The following is a 16,079-nucleotide window of genomic DNA, read 5'->3' on the forward strand; positions in this document are numbered from 1 at the left end:
GCACTGAACCATTTGTACTGCTTTATAATTTAACTGTTCATTTTTTGTGTTATATATCTATCTGTATAAATATATATCTATATATTTATCAGGAATCTGGTTTTATCTCTCTAGAGAACCCTGTCTAATACACTGTACATGGATCAAGACGCACTTGTGTGACAAAGCAAGGGAATGCCGCATGGTTTAACCTCAGGAAACGGATGTGCCAGGGATGCATCCTCTCCACCAGGGCATAGGGTCTAGCAATTCCATTCTTAGGTGTACACACAAAAGAATTGAAATCAGAACACAAACAGACACTTGTACACCAATATTCATTGTAGTACTATTCACAATAGCCCAAAGATGGAAGCAGTCTCAATGTTCACTAACAGATGAATAAATTGACCTATCCATACAATTCAGTGGTACTGTCACAAAGACAAATGAAGTTCTGGTACGAGCTACAATATGCTCACCCTTGGGAACCTTATACTCAGTGAGGTAAGTCAAGTCACCAGAGGACAAACAGCACACGATTCCACTTACATAAACTATCTCAATAGGCATGTTCATCAATGACTATCAAAGGTAGACAGGAGAGAAGGGAAGGGAGAATCGTGACTTAAGGGGCACTGAGATTCCGTGAAGTTGATATTAAAATCTGGAAGTAGGAAATGAACGACAGGTTAAAAAAGAATTAATCTCATTGACTTGTGAAGAACATTGAAGTGGCAAGTGTTCTGTTAGATCTATATTTACTAAACAAAAATTTAAATGGAAAAAAAATGGCTCCATGGTTTCCAACTTGTGGTTTAAGAGGCAAATGCACCGAAGTCTTCCCGAACAATCCCCGGGAGAAGAAAGAGGACAGCATGGACCCAGGGCCTCCCTGGCCAGCAGAGTGGACCACAGTGCTGTCTCTGTCAGGGGATTGACCACCTTGGATCAGTCATGCTCAACCCGGGGCAATGTCCCTACCCAAGGGGCATTTAGCAATGTCCGTAGACCATTTGGATTTACTGTCACACTGCGCGGAAGTTTGTGTGCACTAGGAGGAATCCGACTGACCGGAGTGGGCAGAGACCAGTGATGCTGTTAAGTACTCTACTTAACACGTGGAGGCCTAGGATCCACCGTCAAGCATCATTCAGCCCTAAGGGTCAATAGTGCCCAAACTGAGAAACTCTGGTCCCAGATAAGGTTATGCCCCTGACAACAGAAAGGGGGCGCCTTGAGAAGAAGATTCGGTGGCCCAGCATCGTGTGCAGAGCTGGCATTATCACCACTGCCACCACACTAAGTGTTCACCATGGACCAAGCATCATTTGAGACCCTTCACACAGGATGCTCATAATCTCAAAACAACCTCTGGGATGGTCTTACGATGATTCAGTTGACAGATGAGAAAGTCAAGGCCCAGAGAAATAAATGATTGGACCCCAGGTCCGGAATGAGTAAGAAGCAGAACTAAGCTATAAACCACGTGGTCTTGACTTGAGAACCATCCTCACACCGTAGGCACGTGATACATGTCTGATGAGTTCTGGGTGGAACAATGAGTGGATACGGCCATCAGTGGAACCAGGAAGCAAACATTTAAGAAACCATATAACCTGTTGCCGTGGACCCCATTGCGATTCACAGAGACCCGACAGGACAGAGCAGAACTGGGCTGTCGGTTCCCAAGACTGTCGTCTTTAATAAAACAGACAGTGACATCGTTCTCGCAAGGAGGGCTAGTGCGTCAGAACACAGAAACAATACAAAGAAACAAAAAGCGCATTGATTTCTCCACTGTGTCTCCAAAATAGGCCGAGGACAAGCATCCCTAGTGAGGAAGGTGGATAAATGGGATGTGAGGCTCCACTTGCCAGAGTGCTCCATGATCACGAAGCAGGTAACATCAGCATGACCACAGGTCGACCACTAGCGCACAGACAGGCACAGTGATGCTGAGACTGGGCTGTGGTTCATTTTCTTTTCCAAAGAACCACCATTTGTGGCCGAAAGTGATATTTTTTTCTATCTGTCAAAACTTTGTTTTAACTGTAATCTAGCCTGGAAACATGAAATAGTGAGGGAATTTAGAAGTTATTTTTAAAAAAACACTTTTTATGGTTTGGTTTTGTGTGTTTAAGTGTGGGAGGGAATGGAAATGTTGAGAAAAATAAAGTACATAAAATACTCATTTTTCTTAGAACCATTTATAGTCCCAAAGTCACTGTGTTAGGATGGGAACACACATCAGAAAGAAAAAAATTGCTGCTCAGTATAACTTGGCTTGCTTATAGCAAGATCACATTTGAGAGATGGGTAGTAGAGTTTTGTGTCTTCAGACATGAGGAACAAGCTTATAATGTATTTATGGTGAAATATTGTTACAAATGGAGCTACAAACGCCCAAGGGAAGGAATTTATCAACTTGGAGAGTGCATATTTCTGTAAAGCAGGCAAAATACTTAGAACATTAGAAATATCGTGCTATAAAAAAAACCAACAAAGTGGTGGGTTTGTTTTTGTTTGTTTCGTTGGTTGGTTGTGTATTTTGGGCCTTGGACTTGTCTCAAACAGATTCTTTTAATAAATCATGGCAGAGGGTCCAACAGAGGAGCCATCCACAGTCATGTATGTAATTTTTGTCATACAAACACGTGGGATGGTTCTCCTAAGCTTATTGCCAATGAATGCTCCCTCTGCTACCATCTCACACACTGTGAAAATATGAGACCCAAGTTCTTCTAGGGCTTTCTTATTTCATTCCTAGACTTGAATAGGAATATGAGGGAGGCAAGGTTTCCCAAAGGAAGTCAGAGGCCAGCCTGCCGGGTTGGACATAGAAGGTGGAGACTTTCTGCTCTTCATGGAGCGAGGTGTGGGAACCAGGCCAGGACCTGACTCTTTCTCCAGCGAGAAGACCTAGTAGATACAATGACGCCAAGATCAAAGGTCAACTCAAGTGTTAAAAAAAAAAAAAAGACCGAAGCAGCAGCCCTTGGCCATGGTTATGAAAGCCGGGGGGCGGGAGCCAACAAGAAAACCCTGGTCTGGACAGAGTTGTTAGTCCACATTCTTCTTGTTCAGCTCCGAGCGCAGGTAAGGAGCGCACGCAGAGAAGCTCGGAATCCCACAGTGGACCCCGGGCCTAAAAGAAGGAACGGGGCCAAGATGCCGGGGCCAAGATGCCAGGGCCACCCCATTGTTTCCAAATGAACTGCCTGAAGATGTCCTCTTTTCTGCTTCATTTATAATAGAAGAAAAGTCCATTTTTCTGTCATTGGATTTGAATCCAAGCGATTTGGCACAGCATGAATCAGTGGACATTGAAAATTCTCCCCAATTCTTAATGTGGTTTTTTTAAACTTGAATTTCTTCAAGTTAAGTGAAAATGCTCTTAATTTTTCAGAAGCAGTCCGTTATAGTCATCCCGCCAGAAACAGAAGGCTTGACAAACAGCAGCTGGAAGAGAGACAATGGCTGATTTAGGATCAGCTTCCCCTTCTCTAAGGGGTCTGGGCCTGGACATCCGGAATAAGAGCTCTCAAAGAGCAGCTTTGCTTCTTGGTAACTCTCACACTGCCCCCCCCCCTGAGACTTTCCTTTCCATCTCAGCGCTGTGTGTCTGAGTGACAACATGGTCTTCTTTCTCCTGTTCTTTATTACGATGCGACCTGAGCACACAACTTGATCACTTCTCACATTTTTAAAAATCCAAGTTCCCACCAGCTGGATCAAGGCTTGCTTCATGGCTCCTTCTAGCCAGTGCCTACCCGCTCCAGTCCTCCATCTGCCACCGCCATACCCTCTGCTCTGCAGGCAACTCTGACTCATGCCGACCCATGCGTGTCAGGGGACAACTGGACTAGGCTGGGTTGTTCAATGGCTGTGGTCGTTCTGAGTTAGCTCGCCAGACTTTTCTTCTAAGAGATCTCTGGGTGGACTCCAACCTTTCAATTAGCAGTTGACTATGACAGCCATTTGCACTACGTCGGGTCTACTCCCCAACACCCCTGCAAACCAAGCCCATCGGTATAGAAGTCATTCAACCTCATGGAACCCATCGAGGCCAGAGTAGAAGGCCTACGGGGTTTCCAGGAGCCCGGGCAGGGGACTCACCACAAGGTCAACAGCATGAAACCTGGCCCTCCCAGAAGAAAGACGAGGTTTTCTGCTCCCATAGAGATGTATAGTCTCAGAAACCCACAGAGGCCCTGTCATATAGGGTGGCTATGATTCAGAATCGACTCCATAGCAGTGAGTCTGGTTTGGCATTTACAGAACTCCCTATGTTGTCATTTTTATAAGGGCAGATCACCAGGTCTTTGAACCACCTGTCTTAGCAGCCGAACCTTTAACTATTGTATTGCTACCATCTCCGTAAACCAAATCTATTGTTGATTCCAACTCGTAGTGGCTCTGTAGGACAGAGTAGAACTGCCCCAATGATTTTTCAAGGCTGTAATTTTTTCAGGAGCATATTATCCTACCTTTCTTCCAGAGAAAAGCTGGGGAGTTCAAATCATCAACTTTTAATTAGCAGCCAGGTGTTTAACCCTTGTGCTATGAAGGACTCTCTCTCTTCTAACTCCCATCCACCTTACCCACTGCCATTGAGTCCATTCTGACTCGGTCGCCCTGTCTAGGATTTCCGAGATTGTACACTTTCAAGAAGACGTAAGAGGATATTTTGTATTTAAGCTTTATAGATGCTCTCAGGACAATAGTTTCAAGGGTTCAAACAGGCGCCATGGCACCAGAAGATAAGAAGTTCGTGAATATTTGACATTCTCTACATTTCCCACCTTTTGATCAAGGATTTCCCTATAGAGTCCTTGATCAAAATGTTCAGTCGTGGTACTAGACTACTTTTGTAAAAATTCAGTTGTCCACCTGGGTCTATTTCAGCAGTCTGTGCTGGTCCATTGATTTACTTATTAGTCCACCTCTATGCTCACAGCATATCTTGATTTGCTCCAACTTTATAATAATATAAATTTCCTGTTGTCTGAGTTGTACAATTTTATTCTCTTTTAAGAAACACATTTTAACTATTCTAATTCCTCTGCATTTCTATAAAGATTTTAAAATCAGTTTGTCAATTTCTGTACAACATGAAGTAAATCAAACTCTGTTGACAATTTGATGGATTGTGTTCAATCTATAGATAAACTTAGAGAGAATAGATAACTTAATAGTATTATGATTCTTGATCCATGCGCCTGCTATAACTCTCACTTTATTTGATTTATCTTGATTTCTCTTACCAATGTTTTGTAGTTATAAATAGACATCAAAAATTTATGGGAAAATTCCATTATCTTTCATTTCCAATAGCTTTCTATTCCATTTTCCGTGAACACTTTGAAGACCCTAGCACAAGTCTTTTAAATCCTTTATCAGATTTATCCCAATAATTTAATTTTTTTTGTATTTTAAGAAAGGCCTGGCTCTAGCCAGGCCGGCGCTGCTGCTGTGCCCCACACTGTAGTATTTAGAAGTTAACTAACAGTGACCATACAATAAAGTGATGATTATTAGATGTTCAAAAATGGGCATGATTGCTTTAGTTTTTTAATTGTGGTGAAATATGCACAACAAAACATGTAGCAATTCAGCAATTTCTCCATGTGTTAATGACACTGATTTCATTCTTCATGTGTGCAACTGTGGGGCAGGTCAGCTGCTCACAGGCATCCTCCCAGAGGGCCATCAATTGCCAGACTGCAGTGGGTCCCACTCCCTGCTGTTAAGGACAATGGGCACCTGCAGCCATCTATTTGGTTCCTGTAGGTGGGGTTTATGCCCTATTGATAATGGTTCCTATGGAGATCCAGAGAACAGGTCAAAGTTAAGCTGCCACCCTAAATCTAGGATCCGCCCATCTTGTCACATGCATACCCCCAATCCCTCCTTTTCCTATTGTGTGTATGTCCCTAGACTGTCCCCCTCTCATCACTGTATAACCTATAGTGCAACCCCTCCTTGTGAAGTATGTCTTTACCTGTAATTAGTGTGCTTGCATGTGCCCCCAAAGGTATATAAACCTGGGTTACAATAGAGGCCTCTCTGGCTGGTCTTCACCCTCCCCCTCACTCTCGGCTCCCCATCCCCCGCCCTCACTCCCCTATTCCCTTTCCCCTTGTCCTCCCTCCCTCTCCACGTGGACCACCAAGTGGGGCTGAGGTGAGCATGCTCCTATGAACTGTGTGTGATCCCATTATTGCAATATCTCTTCCATCTCTCATGCTCTCGATGACTTTAATATAATATTTATATATCTCAACCGTACAATTGTACTTACTGAACCCGTGATTAGTGGTGGGGGGCTGGCACCCCCCAATTCATACCACATGCTACCATGATCATGAGAGTATTCTTTTTCATGTAGATTTTCTAGATCAGTGTATAGGAAATATAAATGGGTCCTGGCATATTGATCTAGGATCCAACAGCCTAGCTAACCTCATGCTTGTTTTAGTAGTTTTTAAATAGATTCCATCAGATTGTCTGCAGCCAATTATGCTGTCCATGGATAAGGCAACTTTACTTCTTCCTCTCCAATCTGTGCACATTTTGTTGTTGTTGTTGCTTGAGCTCATGGATTAGAACCTCCAATCCAATAGAATATTGAGTCGACATGGTGGGAACCGAGACTCTGGTCTTTTTCTTGGGCTTACTGAGAAAGTATTCAGTCTCACCATTAATATGATGGTATCCGTAGTTCTTTAATAGTTGGTCAGGTTAAAACAAGTTTTGCCTTTATAGCTATTTAGTGTTGCGAATTTACCCCCAAATAATCCTTTAGTACCATCTCTCAATTTATGAGACTGGATTTCAAGCAGTTCAAAGTACTGCGTCCTCTTTTGATTTCTTCCTTTAACTTGGAGGTTATGTAGTTCTGCGTCCTCTCATCTCCATGTATCCTTCGGATATGGATTTTTATGTTATTTCATTGTGGCCAGGGGACAAACTATTTATGAAATGAACTCTGTGAAATATACTAAGACTTGTTCTAGGACCCAAACATGCTCCGTGGTTATGAAAAGAATCTGTGTTCCCATGATGTTGGGGCCAGACCTGCCGTGCCTTAGGTGTGGCTCTACGCCCACGTTGAATATGTTCTACACAATCAAGCCTTCTAGACCCTCATTCATTTTCTATGTGCTTTATAAATAGTAGGAAGGAGTATTGAACTCTCTGACCACAATGTTGGATTTGTCTGTTTCTCCTTGCAGTTACACCAGCTTTGCTTCACTAATTTGCATCTCTATTATTAGATGTGGGTGCGTTGAGGAGTCCTATGTCCTGATGGAGAATTAACAACTCCATCGTAAGGAAATGGCCTTCTTCATCCTGGGGAATATCCTTCTCTATTTAATACTAATATAGCTCCCTAGTTCTCTTTCTTAAAAAAAATAATGTATGGTGGGAAACCTGAATTGCTCTAGGCTCAAATATTTCTTGATTGTTCCGCAACAGAAATTTCTTCTCTGGCTTTTAAAATATTGCTGGTTGTCTTTTCATTCTTATTGTTTTTTTACCTTTATATTATTATTAATAATACTGTTCATACCACTTTCTATATGTACCTCAATGTCCCCTAGGCAGAAAGTCCCCCTTCCTCCTCTGTCCGCACCCTGGCTGTTGCTAGGTGACCTGCTGTCAGTTCTCACTCATTGCCGCCCTAAGTACAACCGAACAGAACACTGTCCCATCCAGCACCATCCTCACAAAGCATTGCCAAGTTTGAGCCCAGGGTCGAGGCATCTTCTTGAGGGCCCTGCTTTGTTTTGCTGACTCTCTAACGTACCAAACCTGGTGATGCTCATTTCCAGTAACCAGTCCCTCCCGATGGTGTTATGTCTGAAGTCTGTGAGCTAAAGTCTCGCCATCCTCTCTTCCAAGGAGCATCCTCACTGCACTTCGTCCAGCACAGATTTATTCATGCTTCTGATAATCCAACTATGTTTAGGCTTCATCAACATCCTAATTCAAAAGTGTCCGTCCCTCTCCCATCACCCCTTTTCATGGTCGACCTTTGGATGCAATGAGGCAACTGTAAACATCATGGTTGTGTCAGGCATACCTTAGTCCTCAAAGTGACAGATTTGCCTTTGAGAACCTTAAGAGTTCAATGCTACAGGTTTGTCCCCTGCAACAATTCACTCCAAATTCATTGCCACGGAGTCAGTTCCTATTCTCAGTGGTCCCACAGGACAGGTCAGAACTGCCCTTCTGGGACTGTACCTCTTTACAGGAGTAGAAAGCCTCATTTTTCTCCCTCAGAGTGGTTAATGGTTTCTCGCCGTTAGCAGCCCAACTCGTAACCAACCATATGCCACAATGCAATATTCTGGCAATATTTGATTGGCAAATATTCTGCAATATTTGATGTCCTGACTGCTGCTTCCCTGGACATTGATTGTGGGTCCGAGGAAAATCAAATCCTTGACAGCTTCGATCTTTGCACCATTTCTTGTGATGTTGCTTACTGGTCCACTTGTGTGGATTTTTGTTTTCTCTGTGCTGAAGTGTAATCCGTCCTGAGGGCTGCAGTCTGGCTTTCATTAGTAAATGCTTCAAAGTCCTCTTCGATCTCAGCAAGCAAGGTCAGGTGTTATCTGCATGTCGAAGGTTGTTCATGAATCTTCCTCCAGTCCTGAAGCTTAGTTCTTCATCTAGTCCGGGGTCTCAGATGATTTGTTCGGCATGTAGATTGAGTAAGTACAATGAAAACGTAAATCCTGCCACACACCCTTCCTGGATTGTAAGCATGCAGGGTTCCCTTGTTCTGCTGGAACAGCGGCTTCCTGGTTCATGTGCGTGTTCCGCATGAGCGCAATGAAGGGTTCTGGAATTCCCATTATTTACAAGGCTGTCCGTAATTTATTATGACCCACAGAGTTGAATGTCTTTGCATCGTCAATGAAGTACAATTACACATCCTTCTGGCATTCTCTGCTTCCGGCCGAGATCCATCTGATAACAGCAATGAAGGCCCTCGTTCCACATCCTCTTCTGACCTTGCGTTGCGTTCCTGGCAGCTCCCTGTTGGCGTGCGGTTGCAACCATTCTGCAATTGTGTTGTGATCTTTCTCGGGACTCGGCCCAAGCACGGCTCTTTTCCAGCAGGCTGGCCACCTCATTGTCTTCCACATTTCTTGGCACAGGTGAGGGCGCACCTTCAGCACCGCGTCCATGTGTTGAAACACTTCCACTGGCATTTCATCAGCCCTCGGCGCCTTGTTGCTTGACAATGCCTCCGGTGCCCCTTGAAGGAATTCCTTTGAGGCCATCAGTCCTTGATCAGAGAGCACTTCTTGAAATGGTTACATGGTCACATGCTGACCACTACTTTTTAGTACAGTGGCTCTTTGTACTCCTTCCATCTTCTTCGGATACTTCCTGCTTTGTTCAATAGTTTGCCTAATTACAAACATAGCACTGCCGTTGTGGCCCCCATAGGGGCCGAGTAGGGTGACTCTGGAGGGTTTCAGCCACAGAAGCATTCCATAGCTCAACGTGCAGCTGGGTTTTTTCCAGACCTTGCAACTTAAGAAATGCGTGTTATTCCCTTTGAGTTTAGAACTCCAAGTCTTTACCCATTTCACTGTGCGAGTTTCCTTTATCTGCTCGGGCTGCCCTTGGGATTCTGTTACGTTCTTTAAGCTCATCATGTGTGCCTTTGATTTAGTTATTCTACAAGAGCGAGTCTCGCCGTCTGTCCTGGCATTCATTTTCATCCTTTCTGTCTTTTACATGACCTTCTGCTTTCGTCACGTATGATGCTCTTCATGTCAGCCAACCTCTTGTCTGGTCTTCTGTCATGAATGCTCCGTGGGTCAAATCTACTCTTGAGATGGTCTCCACCTTCACCCGGAATACACGCAAGGCCCTCGTCGTTAACCTGTGTTCATTTTCTTCAGCTTTGATTTGAGTTTGAACCATATGAGCACTTGATAGTCTGCTCCATAATCAGCCCCTGGACTTGCTCCGACTGATGATGTTAAGCTTCTTCATAGTCTCTTTCCACTTACTGTCTCCCCGCCACAGAGTCAATGCTGACGCAGAAAGCCCCTCTCTCTCCCTTGGAGTGCCTAGTGGCTTTGAACTGCTGACCTTGAGGATTGTGGCCCAACACACAACCACTACCCCACCAGGGTTCTTCCTCTGCCACCAGGTCTCTTTGCACAAATGGAGGCTATTTGATTCCTGTGCATTCCATCGAGCGATGTCCACATGGATGGTCACTGTGTATGTGGTAGAAAACAAATATTTGCAATGAAGAAGTCATTGGTCTTACAAAATTCTATTCTGCGATCTCTAACATTAGACCATATTTTCCAACTTTCACATTGCAATCACCAGTAATGGACAATGCATCTGAATGGTGTGTTTTATTGATTTCAGACTTCCGAAGCTGGGAAAAATATTCCACTGCCGCACACTTTACACTAGTTGTGGTTGAGTCCATTTCAATAATAGTTGTATTAACTGGGCTTCCCTGTAGATGTGTGAATATTATCCCATCACCGACAGCATTGTGCTGTAGGATAGACAGTCACGTCTGACCTTGGAAGCTAAGCAGGGTGAGGCCAGGTTAGTACTTGGATGGGAGGGCAGATTTTGAAATGCTTTTTGACAATGAACGCAATGCTGTTTCTCTCCAATTTGTCTATGTCAGCATAGATCACATGGTTCACGGATTCAAAATGGACAATACCAGTTGTGGTAGTTACATAGTCTCCTGTCAACTCGAGGGTATTAGGAGTGAAGCCTATCAATCAGGTTAGAGTTTGATGACCTCATTTGGAGGTGCAACGGAGATAAATAGCTCACTGGAGGCCGGGCCCGTTCTCTCTCTGCCTTCCCTTTCCTGCTGAGGAGACCCACACAGGAGCTGGAGGAGCACATGGAGATGCTTCCACCACCACTGGATCCACAAGACTTTCTATCCCCCGGCCTGTGATCTTCCTGTATTTGGCATTATTGAATGTACTGTGTGAGTCTGAAGAGGAATTCATGGACTAGTATTGGACATATGGGCTAATATCAAACTTATGGACTTGATCTGAACTGGTCTGGGGTGTTTTATTGATGCACAACTGCTTTTGGATATAAAGTTCTCTCTTACACATATATGAATGTCTCTGGATTTGTTTCTCTAGTCAACCCAGACTAACATGCCAGTCCATTTCAGCTCACTCATACCTACAATATCCAATGTGTTCCATTTCATTTTTTTTACTTTAAACTTTCCTAGGTTCATATTTCAGGCATTGTAATGATTAACGGAGGGTTGCAGCTGCTTCTTGTCCTTTTGAGTCATGCCACGTCAGTCAAGGAAGGTCCTGAGAGCGCCGATCCATTCAGCTCATTCCAGTTGACTCTCCTTTGAGACAGAAGCTCTGCTCCAATTGTATTTGGAGGACCTGCCAACCTGAGAAGCCCTTTTCCTGGTACTCTCTGCGACAATGTCCGGGTGCTGTGCTGAAGGTTTACGGAGGTTACACTTTCAGAAAGCGTCCACCTCTTCCTTATATCCGGTCTGCCCTGAGTCTGGAAGCGCCGCTGGAATCTGTCCGCCAGGGACGGCCCTGCCTGGATTTGAATCCTAGTAGCACAGCCTGCATGAGCCAGACGCAGTGGGACAGACCGCACTACAAGCCGGGGAGGCTTGCCTCACCACAGGCACACACTGGCTTTACGGCATACACTGAGCAGTTCGCCAAGTGCCTCTGCCATTGTAACCCCCCACCAGCAATGCACGCGACTCCCTGCTGCTCCGCCTTGCTGACACTTGGTTGCACCAACAGCTGCTGCCATTTTAGCCATTTCAGTCGTGTCAAGTTGACATTTTTGATTTCTATTTCTATAGGGAGTGACGGCCAAATACCTACTGGCCACTTGGATATCCTCTTGCATGAAGTGCCTGCTTGCCTAATAAAATAGTGTGTTCAATTTAAAACTAGATGGTTCCTCTTTTACTCAGCGATTCATACATTCACAGGAGCTCTTTATATGTTCTGCACATGAACTTTTGTCAAGCATAATGTCGGCTCTTCTCTGTATCGATGGCTTATTTTACCCTTTCTTATAGGGTCACCGTGAGTCATAAGCAAACTGACAGCAACTAATGGCAATAGAATAAGTTCTCAGTTTTAATGTAGTCCAATCCATCCATCTCTTCTTGTATGGGTAAGATTTTTCTGTGTCTTGTTTAAGAAGCCTCTGCCTCCCCAAAGCATGAAGATAATTCATGTGTTTTCTTACTAATGGTTCCTCCTTCTTAAATACTGTAGCAGTGGTGTGCTAAAACTTCACTCTTCCCCTTCTAGAGCATTTTGCTTCAACATCCCACTGCCTTGGGTTGTCAAGAGGCCATCAGAAGTCATGACTGCACATCCTCCTGCAGTCCTGGAGGGCTCTCCACCCATCACAAGGGCCCCAGCCGCTCTCACTGTGATTGGCTTATCAGTTAGCAAAACCAATATTTCCTTTCTCCCTTATTTCACTCTTGAGAGTCTCCGTTCTCTTTGTTTGAAAGTTCCCATAAATAGCAGGTTGGAGAGTGGTTCTTTCGGCTACTAAGGTTTTTTTTATTTCCTCCTTTTGGTTTGTTACCGTTCTGAAAAATGATCTGCGATACGCACTCCGATTTTTTCGTCATTATAAAGTAGCCCCATTTGAACAGAGCGGTTGTAAGCAAAGTGCACATAGGTGTGTTTTTTCCATTCCAGGCTGGAGCGTGCCACGCGCCCTCCTGCATAGACTATGGAGACCATCCGCAGGGTGGCCCGTGCTTCTAGGCAGCCAGCCGAACAGTTTCATTAATGTCGCATCGTTTTTTACGGCCAACATATTCCTCTTGCTAATAACATATTGTGTACATCAAAGTCTTGGTCCACTTTTTTTCCTGCTCTTGGTCTCATCTCGTGTGCAAACCCTCCCTCCCTCCCTCCCTCCCCCCACCGAACTTCGGTTAATGGAATCGTTTTCCAGGGGTCATTAGATAATTATTAACAACAGAGGTCCAGCAGCCCCGTCGGATGCCCACGTTACAGGAGAAAAGAGGAGGCTTCCTGAACAGAAATATCTGGGAGGCGCTGCTGTCCGCTCCTCACCACGGTCCTTTTGTCCCTCACAGCCTTTGCAGAAAGGGGTCCAGTCACCCGCGCAGTGTTTAGAAATGCATATTTTACTTGACAGCATTTACAAATTATGTCTTTGCCTCAGAATAACTTACTGGAGGAATGCTTCCATATGCTGAAGTCGTCGGACATGCCGTTATAATGAGAAAGGAACAACAACCAAGAAGGGGGGTCTTTTGGCATCTAGTTTTCCTGTACGTACTCTGTCACAATACGCAATTACAAATTAGTAACGCTGTCCCTGAAGAATTTACCATCAATGATTTTCTAATTCTTCCTGCCGCTCGAGGCTCCAGATTGGGGCTGTGGGTTCTGCCATGAAACAATGGGTTAGCGGGAACGCGAGGATGATTTATCTACGTAATGAAAACAATTTGCTTCAGTGACAATAATTCTAATATTTTAAGGAAGACATGTCCTCCACCCCACCCCCCCACCCCCAAGCCCTTTGTGTTCCTCAAGATTCCAGGAGCGATAGAGTTCAGCTTCCAATTCCATAACAAATAGCCTTGCAGTTAACCCTTCCCTGTCCTGAGTGCTGCTGAACCGTGTGCGGCAGAACCTCAAGGCTGAGAGAGACTGTAAGTTTGAAAAGCATGGCGCCGTACGGCCAACACTCGGTCAGTAAAAATGCTTTGGCTCGCAGGCCTGATCCAGACCCGGTCACAGAGATGGCACAGGGTCAGGCCCTGTTTTGTGTTGCTCTCTTGTCCACGGGGAGGACATGGTTTGGGGACAAACTCGCCAATGGCATCCAGACTTCGGAGCAGATTTGGGTAAACAACAGTCCATGAAACAAATCCAGCGTCCCAGTTGCTCTGTAAATAAATCACTGCAATGCAGCGACCCTGATGTGTGCATACATTGGTTCCAGTGACGATTGCATGAAGTCCCTGTGACTGCCAGAGCGGGAGAGCGCCCAGAGCCTGATATAACCAAACCAAACTCACTGCCACACAGTCAATGCGGACCGACAGCAAGGCTCTAGGGCAGAGTAGAACCGCCCCTGTGCGTTTCCAAGACAGTAACTCTTCATGGCAGTAGAAAGCCTCATCTTGCGCCCATGGAGCGGCTGGTGGTTTCGAACTGCTGACCTCTTGGATATGTGACCACCGTATAACCCACTACATGACCAGGACTCCTAAACACCATGTAGTCTCCATCAATGGCAGTGGGTTCGGGGTTTTAGAAGAACATCTGATTAGTGGAGAAATGGGGGGAGGAAGTGTCTTTCTATCTCATACCTCCTCCTAGTTTGACTGTGAGGTATCATATAACCACAATGTGATATAGTTGTTTTTAAGTCTTTTAAACCAACACTCTGAAGTAACGCATAAACCGTATTTGTGGTTGCTGTTGTTTTTCCCAATTTGTGGCAGAGACCAAGACAGCTCTGAAACCCACGTTCATGGGGCTAACGTCCAAGTGGAGGCCACGGCAGTGTCCGTTTATATTCGGTCCCCAAAACACTGTGTCGGACTCGATCCACAGGCCTTCAGGGAATTCGACTACTCAGATGAGCGATGGTCTCATGAGAGCTCGAGGAGTGCTTCTAACACCCTTCACGGAAATGGCCTGTCCAATCTGCCTGAGGGCATCCCTCTTCTCCCATCTTGCAGGGAAACGTGGACGCCACGGCTGCTGCTTCCGCTGGCAGGCGTCTGAGATGCCGCGGGACGGCAGGCGCAGCCTGAAAATCTCTGGTCGAGCAGCAACAAGGAGACATTCACCATTGCTGAAGAAAGCACTGGTTTTGGTTTTTCCTCTTGGATGAGTTCAAGGACCTTAACAGTCCGAGTGCGCATCCTTACTCTCCTTGAGGACTATTCTCAAAGGCATGTCTTTCAAAAGAAAACAAAGTGTGCGTGCATGATTTGGGGGAGGAGCGGGGAATGAACTCTATCTCAAACTGCCCCTATCTCATCTCATCGTTGGGCTGTGAGGTACCATACCCCCAAATGTGATATTCTGGTTTTCAATCTTTTAAATAACACCTTGAAGTGAACTTATTTTTTTAATTTTTTAAAGAAATTAAGAATGGTGACGATAATACCTATTGGAGGAACTTTAGTTCATGTTATGTGTATGTATCTTATATACATACATATATACATCATATGTATGTATCCTTCAGGCTAACTTTTGAAAAATGAAGGGAAACAGCAGAAAATGAAAGAAGGGCATTTATGTGATACTTTCAGCTATGATGGTTCGTGCAACCAGAAGAACAAAAAATAAAAAACACCTGCCCTTGGCCAGCTGTTCCATCCATCCATCCATCCATCCATCCATCCATCCATCCATCCATCCATCCATCCATGTAGTCTGTCAATAACTATTTTATTGACATGCGGCCTGTCTTCAGGAGCTGGGAATGTGGCAGCGAACTGGCTAGTCGGATGCCTGCATTCATGAAGCTAACATCCTACATCCTAGTGGAGGCTACAGCACAGTGTCGGTTTCTAGTTGCCCCCCCCAAAAAAAAATTATGTCGCAACATAATACACAAGCCTAAAGGAAATCCCACCAATCAGAAGAGCTGCAGTCTCATCAGAAGCCAAGGAGTGCTTCTCAAACCTGCCAGACATCAGCCAACCTCCTTTCTCCACCTTCTTCTCTCCTGGGCTTCCCCTTCCAGACTCTCTCGGAGAAAAGACCCCACAAACTCATTCACACTCCAGCCTCGGGGACAAATGGCCGACAACATTCCTCTCAGAGAAGTAGACATCTCCGTGCAGGGAGACAGGAGGAGTTCCTTCGTAGCTGAGAGGCATGTATTGACAGCTCTCAGAGTTTCTCGAGTCAGACCACCCATCTATCCATTCCTAAGAGCACAGGAGCGAGCAGCAGCTCTGGCGAAGGACAGCATGCGGCTGGTGGAGACAGCAGTGTGGAGTCGGTTCGTTTACTACGGAACACGCAGAGCCGGAAGGAAACACGCTGGAC

General features: G+C 45.1%; 1 protein-coding gene across 1 annotated transcript in view; it reads right to left on the reverse strand.

Moving 5' to 3' along the window:
* Positions 1-16,079, reverse strand: part of THSD4 (thrombospondin type 1 domain containing 4) — a 726,614-nt gene that overhangs the window by 655,332 nt on the left and 55,203 nt on the right. The window lies entirely within an intron of this gene.

This window comes from Tenrec ecaudatus, chromosome 17 (genome assembly GCF_050624435.1).
Source record: "Tenrec ecaudatus isolate mTenEca1 chromosome 17, mTenEca1.hap1, whole genome shotgun sequence".
In the NCBI taxonomy this organism is placed as follows: domain Eukaryota; kingdom Metazoa; phylum Chordata; class Mammalia; order Afrosoricida; family Tenrecidae; genus Tenrec; species Tenrec ecaudatus.